This window comes from Amblyomma mixtum, chromosome 3 (assembly GCF_055824585.1).
Source record: "Amblyomma mixtum isolate Tamu chromosome 3, ASM5582458v1, whole genome shotgun sequence".
NCBI lineage: Eukaryota > Metazoa > Arthropoda > Arachnida > Ixodida > Ixodidae > Amblyomma > Amblyomma mixtum.
The window spans coordinates 395,991,252-395,996,428 of record NC_143014.1 but is presented as its reverse complement, the minus strand read 5'-3'; the positions used below and the strand labels follow the sequence as shown (position 1 = coordinate 395,996,428).

General features: G+C 47.7%; 1 pseudogene; it reads right to left on the bottom strand.

The window, feature by feature from the left end:
* Nucleotides 1-999: 999 nt before the first annotated feature.
* Nucleotides 1,000-1,838, bottom strand: LOC149357267 (aurora kinase A pseudogene; annotated as a pseudogene).
* Between the last annotated feature and the right edge of the window lie 3,339 nt (nucleotides 1,839-5,177).

Here is a 5,177-nt window from a genome sequence, read left to right as displayed (position 1 = left end):
AAGAGCCAAAATAAAGAAATCGAAACCTACACTGGGTTTCGACCAAATGAATACTTCACGAGAGAACATCCTGTGACGTCACAAATACTGTTGAAAAATCTATCGCGAGAACATTGATTGCCCGAACTAGCGACTAAGTGAGATATTGACTCAATATTTGTCTCGAATGAAGAAAAGCCAGCTGGAAATTCTGAGCAGGAAACGCCAAGATAATATCGGCAGCTACGTGTCCAGCGACGTCACAGACGCAAGGCTGCCTGCGACGACTTCTCGATTGAGGCCACAAAATGCGGAAATTTTAAAATTCGTTCGCCCCGTTAATTAATTTGGCAGAAAGGACCAGAAAGATACGGAGAAAGTACCATAACTTTTTCAATAAATTCCTAGGAGGCAGAAAAACGCTGCAGTTGCCTTTTAAATCCGTTCAGAGGAGTTGGTTTACTTAATCCAATATGACAATCGAATGCAACGCATTCAAAAATTCGAAGTGTTGACTCATGCATGCCATAAGTTTAGAGTCCTGGCTGCAAAAACGCTATAACACTAGACACTTACAGTATAAAGCATAGCAGGCAACCTCTATGCTATTGGAATTTGTTCTTTAAGAATGTGGTTAAGAAGATCGCCGAGTGTTTTGGCCCTTCGGCCCATTTTAGTTATCGAAATATATAACAGGGCACGCTCCCAAAACATCGTTGCATAAATTGCAATAAAAGTTTAATGAATACATGAATACAAATTACGTTTAAAATTACAAACGTATATCACAAACGTGATGTTTTCAATATGTATCCTGGACGAATGTCCACAGTTGGAACGAAGCCAAATGTCCCTTTGACTCGCATAGATTGTCTTCGAAGTATGCTTTTTTTTGTGACAGAGTATGCTTCCTTTTCGAGGCCTTGACTCCTCTTCGCCACACACCTCCTCCCCAGGCGGATACACATGGAGGATTCTCCTAGGCAAGCACTCATGTACAAGTCCACTAGAAAGGTGCAGCTAGGAGGCACTACAATCTGCACTCTTTGTGATCCATGGATGTGACATCACTTCCTCTAGGCTTGCCCTTTCTTTCCGTTACTTCCGCTGCAGCCTAGAAATGAGATCCTTGGCATCACCACAGACATGGGCAGGGAACTTCAGGTCCGCAGGTCAGATCTTGTCATCGGAGCTCTATTCAAAAGGAGGCTTTCCGACAAGGAACTCATAGATTAGAGCACGTAGAGCCCATAGATCCACTTTCTCGTCGCAGCGCTGCTCTCAACCATTTCCGCTGGCAAGTAATCCATGGTACCGCACAGGGTCTCATGCCTTGAGGACGGATCATGGATATTCTTTGGTTTTATATCACGGTGTATGATTTTCTTGCTGTCGCAGTACTGGAGTGCCTTGCAAACGTGATGGATGTAAGTAGCGGATTTCTGGTGGTCAGTCATCTTGGCTTTGGTGACCTCCTTGTATACCTCCTCTTTGGGTGCGCATTGCAGAATAAGTTAAACCCTTTTCTCACCGTGGAAGCAACCATATAGTCTCAGGATATGGGGATGCCTGAGGTATGGCTGAATTTCGATATGGCTTCGAAGGTGGTGCTCAACGTTGTTGCTCTTCAACTGGGACTTGAACATAACCTTCAGAGCAATGGCGTATCTGCTTTTCTTCTCTCGCTCCAGGTATACGTTTCCGAGCTTCCCTTTGTCTAAGGGTCGCCCAATCTCCAAGTCGTCGAGGCTCCATTCCAAGATCGTTTTTTTTTTGTTGGAGTCGGGATCGGTGCTGGCCGTCCTCTGTATGGCGTCAGCAGCCCTTGCATTCTGTGGCTGGTTTTCCTTGTCGGCCATTGTAAGGCAAGGAACTGAACTCAGGGAAATGAACACACCCCGGTGAGGGACTTCGAACACAAGAGACTACTGACGCCTGGTGACAGTAAGCTAAAAGCGTATTGCACTGCACTCATCACACCTGGCCTGCTGGCACCAGTTGTGGAGGGCGGTGTACGGGTAGGCCAGGCAGCCGTCGCTCACACGGTGGTCTGGGAGCACCCCGGACTGCAGCAGAAGGACTAGCACCGCCAGGTGGCCGAACACCAGGCCCGCCACGTCGTGCCACACTGCCTCCAGCACTGAGATGGACATCTGCATGCCCCAGGCTCCCGCCAGCAGCTGGTGCAAGGTGCGGAGCTCCTCGAAGTGAGTCAGGATGCGCTTGTCGGTATTCTTCTCGTCCTAAGCAGAGCAGTCAAGCAGCGGCCCAGAATGTTCTGCAGCAGCGCCACCTCTGGACGATGGGAGCGCGCGGTAAGCTTCACGTGCCACGTAGAAAAAAAGGCTCTGGCATCGGGTTGTTGTTGTTGCCTTTGAAGCCTTGACACATACCCATGGTGAAGAATTCGCTAGGGTTTGGTCCAGATCCAAAACCGATGAAAATTCATTTAGGCTTATTTCAAGTGGCTAATAAATAAAAATTGTGGAATCTACGAAAACGAACAAATTTTGAGAGATTTTGAGGATACTGGAATAAAAATTAAGAAGGAAACAAAGAGGTGACGGTTTAAAGAAATAATTTAAAACAAATAAGCATAAATAAATTTCCATACAAAAATAAACGGAAAAGGTCGTGTCGAGATGAGAATAAAGCAACAACTTCTTTTCTCCTACTCGACGCACGCCTTGATATGGTCCATATATTCCTAGTCGGACCACTTGAACCCTGCGAGGACACTGTTACTTACTTACCTGTATAACTGCAGCCGCAGGCCAATAGCTACACCACTCCCCGTAATTACTGCTCCACTGTCGCATCTCCTCCTCCTTTCTACCTTGGAGGAACTTATTGAAAGTCGGCCTACAATCATCCTGGGCCTCGGCGAACAGTTCGAGTCGTGTCTCTTTGCTAAGATTCTTCCCCTTCATGGCACGACACTCCTGCGCACCACCGCGTACTCCCCCCCCCCCCTCCCAGATGAATGGCCTAGTGGACACTTCTAGAGCCAACTACACCACCCTCGCTACAGCAATTGAGGGGATACAGGGCTAAAAGGCCACCAGCAACATTAGGATACCACGTCATTGCAGCCTATCTGAACCACAGGTGTACGCCGACGAGTGCCGACTGCGCGCGGTGGGCCGCAATGGCGGTCCGCACTGTGCTAAAACAAGATTATCGCAAATCCTGAAGAATAAAATATTAAACATTAGCCGCAACGCAGGGACGAAAAAAAAAGTTTAAATACTCAAATAAACATGCAAACGAAAGAATATTGAGACACAATGCAAGGAAATAAACGAAACGCAAAGTGGTTGTTTCATGGCTTCCTGCGTTGTCTCGGCACATGTAATGATATAAATCAATTGAATTGGCGATACCTGTTCGCAGAGACTGAACAACCCTCTGCGGGGCTTCTCGTCATCGTAACTTGGTTGGTGATGGCGTATCTCTTCGCGATGCAGCATCAGCTGCTCTTTGAGACACGGTAGAAATTGACAATGTTTCATTTGAGAACCTGAACGGACAGATACAGGAAATACGGGATTCACTTGCACAAGCGGAAGCGTTGATAGCCTGACTCAGAATGGACAAGAAAAACTGAAGACTGAGTAATAGGCCGTGCGTATTGCACGCACATGAACCTCCTTCTAAGCGACCTACAACCGCAGGTTTCAGGGTGTGGAGCTTCCCTGTTCGGTACTACACGCCCTTCTGAAGTTCCCTGTAGAACACAACGTCACCTTCTTCCCAGATGCATTCCCAAGTGAAAAGTGCAATTCCCAAATTCAAGGTAATCGGCCCAGTACTGCAAATGAATGGTTTCACTCGAGGCCTTTGCAGGAGCGGCCTTTGGCAATATATTTTTACAACTGGGCCGAATATCTTAGCCGCTGCGGCTTCCCTTGAGGCCGCCGCAGTTGCTCAGTGGATATGGCGCTCAGCTGCCGGCCCGAAACACGCGGGTTCGATCCCAGCCACAGCGTTAGAATTTCGGTGGCGGCTGTTTCGAGAGAACCGGGTATTGCGCGATGTCAGTGCATGTTAAAAATTCCCAGGTGATCGAAATATCTGGAGGCCTTCACTACAGCGTCCACATAGCCTGAGTGACATTGGGACTTTAAACCCCATAAACCAAACCAAACCAACCAACACATTAAATCCCTGCGATGCATAAACATTTCCCCGATAAGTGGATATACCGTTTTTGAGCGCATGCCACCGCAGGTGGTGATCATCCGGTTTAGATCATGTGTAATCCTTTTTACGTGATGTAATTTGTTTTCGTTAAGTACATCTTACCATCGTTAACCACCTGTCCATCCACATACTGCACTTCATCAGTGTCATCACTCTGCCTCTCTGAAAGGTGCTTGACTGACTCTGGCATGCGCTCAGAGACTCAGTAACTTTGCGGAACTAAAAGGTGCCCACTGAAGCTGTTGGGCAAACAACAGAATACCATCAATAAGTGTTAAAAATCATTTAACTTTCGACACTGTTAATGCGACAGCATTTAGATCCTCATCTCTGAGAGAAGTTAAGGCTTCTCTTTCGCGAAATTCTCCGACCGGTCGTAAGAGGTCACGTGACCTTGTGACGTCATCCAAAAATGGCCACCATGGCACGTGGCACCCTACCTTCTGGGTTGTGAGTTACCTGCCGCCCGTGGTACGTGGCTGTGAAGTAAATTGAACTAAATTCGATGCAATTGGCTAATGCTCATGTGGCATGTGCGTGAGCCGTGCGGGAGCTCGGGAAGAGCAACCTGGGTCTCTCAAGCCCCGCCGGTGGCTGCGTTTGAAGCACCCGCCTGCCGGGCGGTGGCGCATCGCTTAACCGCTGCACCACCGCGCAAGCAGTGGTATGAGGACTCCCTGCGTTCTATGAATGCGATCGAGAGGGTCGTGACGTAATTAACACCGTAGACTAGGCATGGGACACAGGGAATCTTGAAAGTCTCAGGACCTCCAAAATTTTGCATGTCGGCCAACCCTAAAAGATACATTAAAGGCCAACTGCGTTTTCCTTAATAGTTTCAGTTGATAATAACAACCCTTACCTTACAGTCACTCACGGTTACCGCGCAATTTCCTTTCCTCAATTCATTTTCTTCATTATGGCCCCTCTTTCTTCTTTCACTCCCACTTCCTCCCTTCCTCTACAAACGGATCACAGCTGTCCACCGAGATATG